Source organism: Panthera pardus, unplaced genomic scaffold (assembly GCF_024362965.1).
Source record: "Panthera pardus isolate Hobbes unplaced genomic scaffold, ASM2436296v1 HiC_scaffold_26, whole genome shotgun sequence".
Lineage (NCBI taxonomy): Eukaryota > Metazoa > Chordata > Mammalia > Carnivora > Felidae > Panthera > Panthera pardus.
In genome coordinates, this window is record NW_026526832.1 from 6,427,705 (window position 1) to 6,442,577 (window position 14,873).

Here is a 14,873-nt window from a genome sequence, read left to right on the forward strand (position 1 = left end):
GATTAAATCTTTTGTGTGTATGTTGTTGGAAGTTTTGTGGGAAGAAGTATCATTTATGTCCTGATGGTTGCATATGGGAACCTGGTACACAGTAATTAAGCAAAAATAACTCAACCTAAGTTCTGGACTTACTGTTTACCTGTGGTTAGAAAATAGCAAATAAAGGGGAGCCTGGATGGCTTAGTTGGTTAAGTGTCTGACTCTTTTTTTTTTTTTAATTATTTTTGAGAGAGAGAGACAGTGTGAGGAGGAGAGAGGGAGACACAGAATCTGAAGTAGGCTCCACACTCTGAGCTGTCAGCACAGAGCCCGATGCAAGGCTCGAACTCATGAACTGCAAGATCGTGACCTGAGCCAAAGCCAGAGGCCTGATTGAGCCACCCAGGCTCCCCAAGTGTCTTTCTCTTGATTTTGGTTCAGGTCGTGATCTCTCAGTTTGTGGGATCGAGCCCCATGTGGGGCTCTGCGCAGACAGCACAGAGCCTCTTGGGGATTCTCTTTCTCTCTCTGCCCCTCCACTACTTATGAGTATGCACATGCACACACACACTTTCTCTCCTCTCTCAAATAAACTTAAAAAAATAGCAAATAATGATATTAACATGAAATACCTCACTTTTGAAAATATCGTTCTTTTGAAATTAATTTTGAGTGGCTTTGCAGGCAAAAACATTTTTGACATCAAAATGATAAAATGCCATTACAGAAAAGAAATGACATCCATTTTTATGAGATGATCTTGTCTGAAGAGGAGGATGGTCTCCTGATGTCACTTCCTGTTTCTTAATTCTTTTACTAATGAATTGCCAATTAAATAAAAAGGGACTAGAACCCATCTAGAGAGTTACATATGGAATGGGAACAGAACAGATTGATTTTCTTACAGTATTTAGATGGATTTGTGTTGTTTGAGGCGGTGGTGAAGGTGCTGGGAGAGATCACTATGCCTGCAGATGAAGGGGGTCCACCTGATGTGGACAATCAGGTGGCCTGGAAGGGCAGGTGCTGATCAGTTTGGATTTCTATTGCTCTTATCTCTTGGAAGTTTTTTATTTATTTTTTAATTTTATTTTTAATTAAAAAAAATTTTTTTTAATGTTTATTCATTTTTGAGAGACAGAGAGAGACAGAGCAGGGAAGGAGCAGAGAGAGGGAGACACAGAATATGAAACAGGCTCCAGGCTCTGAGCTTTCGGCACAGAGCCTGACGCGGGGCTCGAACTCACGAACTGCGAGATCCTGACGTGAGCTGAAGTCAGACACTCAACCGACTGAGCCACCAGGCGCCCCCTTGGAAGTTTTTTAGTAGTGAGACTTGTAACCACAGATTGTGGGTCTCTGTACTTGTAATTGTATGTCCATTGAGCATGGTAATCTTCTAAAAGCATATTCCTTAGCAGTTGGTGAAGAGAAGCCAGCCCAATGGTCCTGACTTGGAGAGCCTCGGCTCAGACCAAAATGCAGATGGTTTCTTCACAGTCACAACAGAGCTGAGGTCCTTAATTAGAGGGTAATGAACATGAACACTGAAGAAAGTGTTGATGCAATTCTTTACATAATTTCACTCCGAAAAGATGATTTCTGTCTTTCCATCTGTTAGGAAAATGAAGAGAATGGTTCAGAGCGGCCATCTCTTGTAGTGAGATTTTTCAGTTTAGGGACAGCCTGGTTCCTCTGCCTCATACATCTCTCCAGGAGGTTTGGGACAGTGATGAATGTCTGTCGAGTGCTGGGCATCTGCTCACATCCTTGTAGCCCGATTCTCTGCCCCTCACTGCCAGCCAGTGGCAGGGTCTTGCTGAAGGCTTCTGGCATCTATCTCCTATCATTTCATTTCATTTCATTCCATTTCACTCCTATCATCTACTAGTTTGGGCCTTCCATGTGTCTTGTCTGTGTCATAGCCTCCTGACTGTTTGCACACTCCAGCCATCCCATAAACTCCTGCCTGATGCATATTCCCACAGCCTGCTAGGCCACTTCCCAGCTCACGGTTCTGGCACCATGCCCAGCACATAGTAACCTCTTAAGAAATGCTTATCGAATGAATGAATCCACCTGTTGCCAAATCTTTAATGGGTTCCCTTTGCCTTTAAAGCTGTAACTTGAGGAGCACCTGGGTGGCTCAGTAGGTTAAGTGTCCAACTTTCAGCTCAGGGCATGATTTCTCAGCTCATGAGTTTGAGCTCTGCGTCAGGCTCTGTGTTGTCAACTCAGAGCCTGTGTCGGATCCTGTCTGCCCCTCCCCTGCTCGTGCGCTTGCTCTCTCTCTCAAAAAAAAAAAAAAAAAAAAAAAAAAAAAGGCTGTAACTTGTCTGTCATAAGCCATCAGCTTCACTGAAGGCTCCTGTGTACACACCCAGCCATAATTCCCATGTTCACCACCCCGCCCTTCCCACTACACATCTCACTTTGCAACCAGGCGAGGCTCCTGTTCTCTGAGTGCCATGGTGCTTTTCTGATTCTGTGCTTTTTCTGACTTGGCTTGGGTGGCTCAGTTGATTAAGCATCCAACTTATTGACCTTGGCTCTTGGATCACGGTTCATGAGTTTGAGCCCCGTGTCAGGCTCTTTGCTGGCAATGCAGAGCCTGCTTGGGATTGTGTCTCTCCCTCTCTCTGCCCCTCCCCATCTCGTGCTTGCGCTCTCTCTCAAAATAAGTAAATAGGGGCCCCTGGATGGCTCAGTTGCTTAAGTGTCCACCTCTTGGTTTCGGCTTAGGTCATGAACTCACGTTTCATGGGTTTGAGCCCTCTGCACTGATGGTGCGGGGCCTGCTTGGGATTCCCTCTCCCTCTCTCTCTGCCCCTCCCCTGAACACGCCCTCAAAAATAAGTAAACATTGGGGCGCCTGGGTGGCTCAGTGGGTTAAGCATCAGACTCTTGATCTCAGCTCAGGTCATGATCTCATGGTTGCATGAGTTCGAGCCCCACATCAGGCTCTGAGTACTGACTGCACGGACAGAACCTGCTTGAGATTCTCTCTCTCTCCCTGTCTCTGCCCTTGCCCTCTCCCCTGAGCTCTCCCTGTCTCTCTCAAAACAAATAAATAAACTTAAAAAAATAAAAATAAAAAATAAACATTGAAAAAAATTAAATAAAAACTTTTTAAAAATCACATGGTTAATACTTGAATACATTCCAGTTGTGAAAAATTCAACTATTCATGGATGTTTATGGTGAAAAATGGATTCCTACCCTTACAGTCCTCTACTTGCCAATTTCCCTCTTCCTCTTGGGATCACCACTAAAATAATATGATCTCTTGGCTCCTTTCCTGGGTACATATGTACCTATAACATGACATGGTGTATTTAATGCACCAACCTCATAGTCACTTTAATAAATGGTGCCCATGATCATTGCCATCACATAAACTTCAGGCTCCAATTTACCTTTCCATCTTCTTAAATGTAGCTGCTTTTACGTCTCTAGGTTTACCCAGTACTTTCCTGCCTTTGCTTGTGCTGGTCTTTCCATGACAAATTAAATTGCCACTTTTTCAAAGAAGCCTTCCATAATCCCCTAGGTGAAGGAAAACTTACCTTCTTCTGCTGAACTTCATGTAGTTGATTACAGCATTTACCACTTTCTACATTTTATATTTGAGTTTATATGGGTAAGGTTGTTGGAGATAGCATGTCTTACCTTTTTACTAAATTAAAAAAATTTTTTAGTCTAAGTTATAGTCTTTCTTTTTCTTCTCCTCCTCCTTCTCAGGTTTACCAGTTTATTGAAGGATGTGATAAAGGATACAAATCAATAGCCAGATGAAGAAATACGTAGGGCAATATATGGAGAAAGGGCCAAATCTCCACGTGTTCACAAACTCAGAAGCTCAAAGCTTGAAATTGTATCTTTTTCTAAAAAATGATCTCCGTGCCCAACATGGGGCTCAAACTCATGATCCTGCGGTCAAGAGTCAGATGCTGTATGTACTGAGCCAGCCAAGCGTCCCCAAAATTGTATCTTTTTTAAAAAACTTTTTATTTTGAAACAACTTCAGACTCACAAGAGGTTGCGGAAATAGCATAGAAAGTTCTAGTGTACCCTTCATTGAGCTTTCTCCAGTTAACATCTTATATAACTATAGTTCTATCTGTAATTCCTCTTTCTAGACCTCTCTGTGGCTCTATAGAGTCTGGCATACAGTAGGCACTCATAAGTCTTATTGCATGATGAATGGATTAATGTGCTCATGGACTTAGAATCACAGCCAAGTAATAGATTGGCATCCCATCCTTACTACAGGACGTTGGATTGCCCTGGCTTGTACGGACCTGTCTCAGGAGACTCAGATCGAGGCCTTGGACATTTTCTGACTCTCTTCATGAACGTTTGTTTGACCCACCAGGCAGGGAGGACAAGAAAGGGTTCCGAGATACATGCCCACACCTGGGATTTATTTCAAAATAATACCTGCGGAGGGACGTGGATGCGGGTGTGTGTATGGAAGAATTAGCTATGAGCTGATGGTTGATGGGACTGGGTACGTGGGGGTTCGTAACACCATTCTGTCTTCATTTGTATATTGAATGGGTCTCGATTTCCTCATCTCGAAAGTTAGCCCCCTCGTCCCCCCTACACACACTGCCACATTGCCAAAGCATCACAACCATTTCTTCCTTAGGTTTTAGAATCCATCACTACTAAGTCACACTAGCAGGACAGAGTTCCTAGCAAGATACTCAGGTTCTACTACAGTGCACTTAATTCATGTATTTGGGTTGAAAATGGGACTGATTATTATGCCTGAAGGAGAAGGTCAGGGTTATTTGTTAATTGCCTGTGATTTTCACAGAGACACACTCTGATGTTTGATGGATTTATATATGGTGAATAGCCCCTTGTCCTGGCAGAGCAGGTATTGTGACCCTTGGATGTATAGTCAAGAATTTGGTTGTTCCTTTGTAGAAGATCACTCGTCCCTATTTGTAAAGAGAAAATGTGGATCTGGTACCCATGTTGTTAAAATAGAGGACAGAGAAATGACAGAGGAGAAACTATGCTGTGCAGTTAGGAGGTAGAGCCCCATTTTACTCAGGCAAGGGAGAGAAGTGCATGCTCCTGTCTACTAAGTGGGGAGTAAAGGAGCACGGGCAGCCCAGTGCCTGTGGTCATAGGGAGAAGACGTCCAGCAGCATAATAGCAGCTTCTTTAAACCTCCCGTGAGAGAGCCCAGTCCTGCATAGCCAATCCTCAACTCCCAGGGCCTTTCTATCTATCACTATTCCATATCCTGCCACATATTCTAAAGAAATCGCCATCCAAACACAGGCATGAGTAAGCACAGTAATATCAACGGAGGAACATAAAGTAACAAGTATACATTGATTACAGCAATAAGGAAATATGTAGATCCCAGCCAGGACTCAACGTAGTACACAACCAATGAGTATATATTACTTAAACAACTTTTTTCCCAACATTTATTTATTTTTGAGAGAGAATGAGCGTGAGCAGGCGAGGGGCAGAGAGAGAGGGGGACAGAGGGTCTGAAGCCAGCTCTGTGCTGACGGCAGCAAGTCTGATGCAGGGCTTGAACTCACAGTGAGATCATGACCTGAGCTGAAGTCGGACGCTTAACCAACTGAGCCACCCAGTTATTATTATAATAATTATTACTAATATTATATATGTGTGTGTGTGTGTGTGTGTGTGTGTGTGTGTGTGTGTGTGTGTGTGTGTAGAGAGAGAGGGAGAGAGGGAGAGTGTGTGGGCAGGGGAGGGGGCAGAGGGAAGGAATTTCAAGCAAGATCCATGCTCAATGTGGAGCCTGATGCAGGGCTCCAGCCCACCACCCTGTGATCGTGACTTGAGCCAAAATCAAGAATCAGATGCTCAACCGACTGAGCCACCCAGGTGGTCTATGAATATATATTATTAATCTACCATTTATTAGCTGTGTGGCATGAACAAATGACTTCTCTTTGCTTCAGTTTCCTCATTTATAAGTGGTGAAGATAGCAAAACTTACTGCATTTAGTTGTTGTGGATTAATTAGTACATGTATATTTAGAGAAAGATGCTTGGTACTTGAGTGGGCCCATAATCTGTTTTTATTTATTCTCATTGATCTAGATTGGAAGATAAAAAGATATGAATGGTATGGATTTTTTTTGGCATGGATTTTTTAAAGGTAATTAAAGTGCACAAGAAAAATCAAGATTTGTTTTAAAAATTCTGGTATTTTTCCCATTTAACTTATTGTTGTGGAGAAAACTCTTGTAGGGATATAAAAGACATTCTAGGTAATGTGGTGAACACTGATGTGCAGTTTGTTGGAAATTTTTATTACACCATGTATTATTACACTCTCTGTGCCTGTTAGAAATGTGATTGGAAATGCGTTATACATTTAAGTCTGAAAGCTTGGGGTAGGAAGGGTGTGCCCTTTGTGGCACTCCTGGGGTTGTGCTGGCTGGTTCAAGCTGCTGACAACTCCATCATGGTGATTGCTCTTCTATTTGGGCATGCTTTTTACTTTTTCTTAAAAAAAAAGTGTTTTTAAATTGGAAAAATAATATGTGCACACAGTCAAGCATTTAACAGTACAAAAGGGATTGAAAGTAAAAAAGTGGGTTTCCATCCTGCATCAGGCTCTCTTCCTAGAGGCAGCAACTGGTGTTACCAGTTTCTTGAAGTAGCCTTCCAGAACATGCATGCGTGCATACACATACATTCACACAATTACAGCATAATTATGTACTGTTCTACCTCTATACGTCTTGAAGAATGTTTCACATCAAAGCTCAGTAATGCACCTTATTCCTTTTCATGCCTACACAGTACAAAGTCCTAAAGTTGCCGATAACTGGGGTGCCTGGGTGACTCAGTCATTTGAGCGTTGGACTGTGCTGACAGCTCGGAGCCTGGAGCCTGCTTCAGATTCTGTGTCTCCCTCTCTCCCTGCCCCTCTCTCGCTCGCACTCTGTCTCTCTCTCTCTCAAAAATAAATATTAAAAAAAATTTTTTTAAATAAATTGAACCCTTAAAATCCTATTCCAGTTTAAAGATAATTTGAAGTTATTATGTCAGAAATATACGTGCACCCCCGTGTTTGTTGCAGCATTATTTACAACAGCCAAGACTTGGAAACAATGTGTGTCCATTGACAGATGAACGAATAAAGAAAATGTGGCATATATAATGGAATATTATTCGTCCATAGAAAAGAAGGAAGTCTTGCCGTTTGTGACAACATGAATGGACCTTGAGGGCATTTTGCTAAGTAAAATAGGTCAGACAAAGAAAGATAAATACTGTATATCTTGGGACACTTGGGTGGCTCAATCGGTTAAGTGTCTAACTCTTGGTTAGCGCTCAGGTCATGATCTTGCAGTTTGTGGGTGGGAGCCCTGGGTGAGGAGCCTGCTGGGGATTCTCTCTTGCTCTCTCTCTCTCTGACTCTCCCATGCTCGTGTTCTCTCTCAAAATAAATAAGCAAACTTAAAAAAAAAAAAAAAACCTCTATAATCTTATCTATGGAATCCCAAAAGACCAAACTTTATAGATAGAACAGTTTGATGGTTGCCAGAGGAGGGGCGTGGGGGTAGGAGAAATGTGGGTGAATGTGTCAAAAGGTACAAACTTCCAGTTACATGATCAGTAGTTCTGGGGATGTAACGTACAGCATGGTGACTATAGTCAACAGTACTGTGTTACTGCAGTACCGAAAAGTTGCAAAGAGAGTAGATCTTAAAAGTTCTCATCTTAAAAAATACTTGTAACTGTGAGGTGATGGATGTTAATTAAACTTACTGTGGCAATCATTTCGCAGTATATACATAGACCAAATTGTTGTGTTGTACACCTAAAACTAATGCAATGTAATATATCAATCATGTCTCAGTAAAACTGGAAAGAAATAGAATAGAAAACATTTTTAAGAGATAATTTAATAGGAAAAAGAGTTATTGGGATTTGAATTAATACAACATTTTCTTATGTTGTATTATACATTGTGATATTGTTCTTATTTTTAATATAGCTTTGTTATAATTACATATGTATAGATGTGCATATGCATATAAGTGTATAAAATATATAATGTGTGTGTAATAACTATTTCAGATGGTTCTCTGTTCTCTTGTATGTTCTCTTGTATGTTTGTATAGTTCATTTAGCTTTATCAAGTCAACTATCCAGTAAAAACATTCAGTCGTTGGCTGTTTATATATTTTTTTCTCTTTTTTTGCTTTCAAATTTTTAAATGTTTATTTATTTTTGAGAGAGGGAGAGAGAGAGAGAGACAGACAGAGTGTGAGTGCGGGAGGGGCGAGAGAGAGAGAGACAGAATCTGAAGCAGGCTCCAGGCTCTGAGCTGTCAGCACAGAGCCTGACACAGGACCTGAACTGATGGACCGTGAGATCATGACCTGAGCCAAAGTCGGACACTTAACTGACTGAGCCACCCACGTGCCTTTATATTTTTCTTTTATTTTTCTGTTTTATTTTAATTTTTTTAATGTCTGTTCATTTTTGAGAGACCAAGACAGAGCACGAGCAGGGGAGGGGCAGAGAGAGAAGGAGACACAGAATCCGAAGCAGGCTCCAGGCTCTGAGCTGTCAGCACAGAGCCCAACATGTGGCTTGAACTCATGAACCGTGAGATCATGACCTGAGCCAAAGTTGGATGCTTAACCAACTGAGCCGCCGAGGCGCCCCTATTTTCTTAATTGTCCCTGTGGTTTTGAATTTGAATCAGGTTCTTCTTGGTGCACATCACGAGAGCAATCACCTTAAATCCTTTTGAGGTAAAGCAGAATAAGTTACCTAGTTAATTAATGACAGGGCCAGCACCATTTTTCCCCCATTTGCCAGCATGGCTCAGTGGTCTGAGGCTCTGGCTCCAGTCTCTGGTAGGTTTGAATCCCACCGCTGCCTTTTTTTTTTTTTTTTTTTTTTAATTTTGATTAAAAAAAAAACGTAAAATTTACCATTTTAATCATTTTTGTATGTACATTTCCAGTAGTGTTAGGTATATTCATGTTGTTGTGAAATAGATCTCCAGAACATTTTCATCCTGCAAATCTGAAACTCTGTGCCTATGGAACAATAATTCCTCTTTCTCCTGTCCCCCTAGCCCCTGATAACCACCGTTCTACTTTCTGTTTCTGTGAGGTTGACTACTTTAGATATCACAAAAGGGAACTCATACAGCGTTTGTCTTTTTGTGGCTGAATTATTTCACGTAGTATAATGTCCTCAAGGTTTATCCATCTTGTAGCATGTGACAGGTTTCCTTCCTTGGCAAGGCTGAATAACTCTCCATTGTATGTATACACCACATTTTGTTTATCCATTCATTGTTTTTATTTTTTATAAATTTTTATTTCTTTAATATTTATTCATTATTGAGAGATAGAGTGACACAGAGCGTGAGCAGGGGAGGGGTAGAGAGAGAAGAGACACAGAATCTGAAGCAGGCTCCAGGCTCTGAGTTGTCAGCACAGAGCCTGATGCGGGGCTCAAACTCACAAACTGTGAGATCATGACCTGAGCCGAAGTCGGTTGCTTAACCAACTGAGCCACCTGGGCGCCCCTATCCATTCATTGATTTTTTTAAATTTTTTTTAATTTTTATTTTTTTTAGTGTTTATTTTTATTTTTGACAGAGAATGAGCGGGGGAGGGGCAGAGAGAAAGGGAGACACAGAATCCAATTCAGGCTCTGTGCTGCTAGTGCAGACAGGGCTTGAACTCAGTGAACCTCAAGATCATGACCTATGCTGAAGTCAGACACTTAACCGACTGAGCCACCCAGACACTTCATGTCCTTTGCTAATTTTTTAATTAGGTAATTTGATTTTTGTTGTTGAGTTGTAGGAATTCTTCGTATATCCTGGATTTTGACCCTTTATCAGATATATAATTTGGAAATAACGTCCCCCATTCTGTAGTTTGCCTTTTCACTCTGCTCACAGACTGTGTCTTCTGATGCACAAGTGTTTAAGTTTGATATCTTCCCATTTGTCTTTTGGTGTCTCTGCTCTTGGTGTCATATCCAAAAAATCATTGGCCAAGTCCAATGTCATGAAGTTTTTTCCCTATGTTTTCTTTTAGGAGTTTCATAGTTTGAGGTCTATAGTCCATTTTTGAGTTCATTTTTGTGTATGGTATAATACAAGGGTCCAATTGAATGGATGTTTTTGATGGTGTGCTTCAATTATCCCTTAAGGGTCCAGAAGAACCAGAAGGCTTCTTGTGCCTGTGGAGTGGCCATCCCGAGCTCTTGAGTTCGATCAAAGTTATTTACGTCATACTGGACAAACATCTGTTGAGTACATGCTAAGTGTCTGATGGGTCTGGGAAATAAGAGAAGGAATTAACAAAAACAGTAAACTAACAAATAGAATAAAGATAATAAAATAATAAAAAATTCACATCTCTGGGGTGATGTGAATGCTCTGCATCTCTATAGGAGTTTAGATTATAGAGGCTATGCATTTGTCAAAACTCCGTGAATGTACACTTAGGGTTTGTGCATTTCATTGCATGTGAAGTTTACATAAAAAAAAGAAACAAATATTGAACTCTAGTTGATGATAAGCACTTTGAAGTTTTTAGAGGCAAGTGCATTTCCCTCTTTAAAAAAAAGAAAAAAGATATTTTCATCCTGCAAATCTGAAACTCTGTGCCTATGGTGGTGCCTGGATGGCTCAGTTGGTTGAGCGTCCACCTTCGGCTCGGGTCATGATCTCACCGTTCTTGGGTTCGAGCCCAGTGTCAGGGTCTGTGCTGACGGCTCAGAGCCCGGAGCCTGCTTTAGATTCTGTCTCTGTCTCTGTCTCTGTCTCTTTCTCTATCCCTCCCCTGCTTATGTGCTCTCTCTCTCCCTTTCTCCCTCTCTCAAAAATAAGCAAACATTTAAAAATCAGTCAAAATACAAAAAGTGATAGATGCGTAGAGAGGTTAATAGGTGATAAGCAAGTATATTTAAAGTGAATTTGCTCCCTGCTTGACATGTTTCATAATAAAATGTTGACTAAAGAAGATGAGCAGGTGGTACGCAGAGACTTACCTTTACCCCACAGAGCACAGTTAATGGCCAAATGGGTTTTGTCAGGGTGGGAGGGTGAGCGGTAGAACTGGTTAGTACTGAAAGCATCTGCTCCCTTTTGAAACCTCTGGACAGATGTGCCTTCTATCACGGGGGATCGGTTGAATGACTGATGCTAGCCAGCAATTGCTGTGGTGCTCCAGTACCTACAGGAAGGAATATGTTTTACGTTGTAACTTAAGGTACAATTATACGTAACCAAAGCAAAAATTTCATAGAACTATACTTTGCACTCTGATGTTTGCTATTCAGTTTCTGGAAGAAAAAAAAAAAAAAAAGGTCAGTTTTGATCCATTAACAGGTTAAGAACTGACAGTTTGAAAAATGCTGCTCTAACACATAAACCGTGGAGACCGAAAGATTGACACATATCATTTCACGTTCACAGCGAACGTTGCCATCAAAATCGTTAGCATCTTTAAATATTTCTTAGAGCTTCAAAGCCCAGGGGAGCTGGGTCTCCTTACACATGCCACTATAATCTCAGTTGTGTGACCTTGGAAAAGATGTTTAAATTTTCAGCCTCAGTTTCATCATCTGGAAAATGGAGATATTAGGGGAAATGCACACTTCATAGCCCTCTAGAAAAGGACTCAATGAGGTGATGTCTGTAAAGTGCTTAGCACAGTGCCCAGCGTTGAAAGGCTCCAACAGGTGGTGAATATTTTTATTAGCCATGAATTCACGAACTTCTGTGTTTGGGCCTCAAAAGAAATCAAAATGGGCTTCAGTGGAATATGGTGTCCCTCGGTGTCTTCTTTAGTTCTTTTTTCCCGTTTGTTTTTTATAGAAGTAACCTTTTGGAAGTACCCACTTGTTGGCTGTAGCTAGCACTCAGTAAAACAGTACTCAGTTTTCCAGCAGTTGGTGGTGGTGGCTTTGGCGAGAATGCCATTTGGAAACATGGGGAGTTTTGGCAGGCTTTGTCGTGTTTGTTGTTGGAGACTGCCTTGGCATAGTCCTGGGTGAAGGAGGGATGCCTGGGGTTTCTCACTGATTCATCCCTTTGGCAGAGAATTCTGGATAAACTGCATCTGATTTGGGGGGGTGGGCAGGAAGAGCCCAGAGGGCCTCATTACAAAGGAGTTTACCTCTTTGAAATTCCCTTACCGACAGTTTATTCTACACCATTTCGATTTCCTCGTTTTTAATCCGAACAACTTTGGCTCTTGGTGGAAATAATTAGAACACGTGCTGGTATTTTTGGCACAATTGGCATTTTTGCTTTTCTTAATTTAGTGGAATGTGAGGGTTTTATTGCTGGGAGGGCCCTTGCAAGACCACTGTGAGTCTGCCGCTTGATAGGCCCCTTCAGCAGGCCTTTGGCAACAGGTGGGGCACTCCTGCTCCTGTGTGGCTAGAGAGAGGAGAGACACAGTACTTTAGCTGTCGGACTGGGGCGTTTTAACCACAGCCAACCTGAGAAAATGATTGCTATCACCACTGTGTGCTGCTGCAGTCTCTCTTTTAAAAAAAAAAAATTTTTTTTAATGTTTATTTATTTTTAACAGAGACAGAATGCGAGTGGGTTAGGGGCAGAGAGAGAGGGAGACACAGAAGCAGAAGCGGGCTCCAGGCTCTGAGCTGTCAGCACAGAGCCCGACGCGGGGCTCGAACTCACAAACCGTGAGATCACGACCTGAGCCGAAGTCAGACGCTCAACCGACTGAGCCACCCAGGCGCCCCTGCAGTCTCTTTTGAGTATGCATCTTACTACTTACTGTGTTTACCAGCTTATTACCTAGAATAGCAGCCAAGTTAGCAATCTCAGTGGCTTAACACAACCAAGATTTATTTGTTGCTCACATATCATATCCAATCAGAGTCAGGGTGGAGAATGTCTGTCTTTCTCTATACAGACACTCAGGGGCTTGGGCTGATAGGGGCCCCAACCATCTTGTAGCCATTTAGGGGGACTCATGACTTCCAGGTTGCCATGGCAGGGAAGAGAATCAGCATTCACTCTTCAGTGTTTTTGCCTAGAAGTGATTTTGAGTCATTTTGCTCATAGTTCATTGGTCCATACTGGTCGTATGACCCTGCCTAACTGCAGGGGGACTGGAAATATGGGGGAACCTATGGAATATTCGATGAGCATTACCAAGGAGAGATGATATGTGGTATTGTGTGTGTTAAAACTATATATTGAGGGGCACCTGGGTGGCTAAGTCGGTTGAGCATCTGACTTTGGCTCAGGTCATGATCTCGCAGTTCGTGAGTTCAAGCCCCACATTGGGCTCACTTCTGTCAGCCTGTCAGAGCAGAGCAGGCTTTGGATCCTCTGTCCCCCTCTCTCTGCCTGCTCCTCCCCCACTTGCACTCTCCCCAAAATAAATGAATATTAAAAAAGAAACTACATATTGAAAATATGCAGCTTCCGATTTTCTAGATCTGCCAAGTTTCATTTAATCTCCCAATTTTCTAAGCCTCAGGTTCAAAGAGGCCACCATGGCAGCAGCTTTTACTGATGGCCTGGTAGGGGCAGGGAAGCTGCTGCCAATCGCAGAGTTATGGGATTCATGAGCAGAGCAGCAGGTAATACAACAGGGAAATGGCGGGGGCAACTGTGACTTCTGCTGACTTGGTGTGGTTACTTTGTGTGGTAGGCTGAAAAATCCTCCCCCCTTTCTTTACCCCATAGATAGCAGGTCCTGATCCCTGGAGCCAGTGGGTGTTACCTATATGGCATCAGGGGTTTCGCAGATTGATCAGATTAAGGATCTTGAGTTGGGGGTTATCCTGGATTAGCCCAGTGGGCTCTGAATGCTGTCACATATATCCTCATGAGAAGGGAGCAGAGGGATTTGACACTCTGACAGAAGGGGAGGAGGCAGTGGACCATGGAGGCAGAGACTAGAGTGACATGGCTACAAGCCAAGGAATGCCCACAGCCATCAGAAGCTGGAAGAGGCAAGGAGTGGATTCTCCTCTAGAGCCTCCGAAGGGATTGTGGCCCAGTAACTGGGGGATGGGGCAAGAGTGAAATTTTTCTTTCCGTACTCTCTTTTTTCTTTCTTTTTTTTTAAGTTTTTTTTTTTTTTTTAATGTTTATTCATTTTTGAGACAGAGAGAGAGAGAGAGAGAGAGCACGCACGAGTTGGGAGGGGGAGAGATAATCCTAAGCAGGCTTTGTGCTTGTCAGTGCAGAGCCTTACATGGGCCTGGAACCCACGAACCATGAGATCATGACCAGAACCGAAGTCCAGAGTCAGTCACTCAACCGACTGAGCTACCCAGGCACCCCTCCTTACTCTCTTTTCTCATCTTTTAAATTTAAACCATGTGAATCTACTACCTATTCAAAAGAAAGCAAATAAAATTAACCTTTACAGTTCTGCCAACCCTACAGTAGGGGAACATGGTTCATTTTATTGTGATCTTGTAGAATGCACAACTTGTGATGTGTGGAATGCACTTGTCATTCTTTTCAGAATGTTGCCCCATGGGCCCTCCCATCCCACCTACTCCAGTTTCTTCTCTCTCTCTTCCGGTGTTCGGGGGGTAAGTCAGTGGTGGGAAAGAATTATGTGGAAAAAAATAAATGATGCTGTAATAATTACAACTTTTGCTTAGAATTTCAAAAGGTAATCTGACTAAAACTTACCTCAGAATTACCTCCCTTTCTGGATCAAGGCTTCCAAAACAGTGTGCTGAGATTTAATTTCCTCAGCCTTGAGGAGTGCAGGCGAGGGCCAGGGTAGCCAGAGCCCAACCCCCACCCCCCCGGCTGGTGGCTTCTACTTCGAGAATACTGCCCGTTGCTGACAGTGTGCTATGTAAATATTATTATTTTCAATGTGTGCAGTGATGTG

The 14,873-nt window shown here is 42.4% G+C and overlaps 1 protein-coding gene across 3 annotated transcripts in view; it reads left to right on the forward strand.

Moving 5' to 3' along the window:
* KCNG3 (potassium voltage-gated channel modifier subfamily G member 3) overlaps nucleotides 1-14,873 on the forward strand; it is a 56,464-nt gene that overhangs the window by 26,032 nt on the left and 15,559 nt on the right. The window lies entirely within an intron of this gene.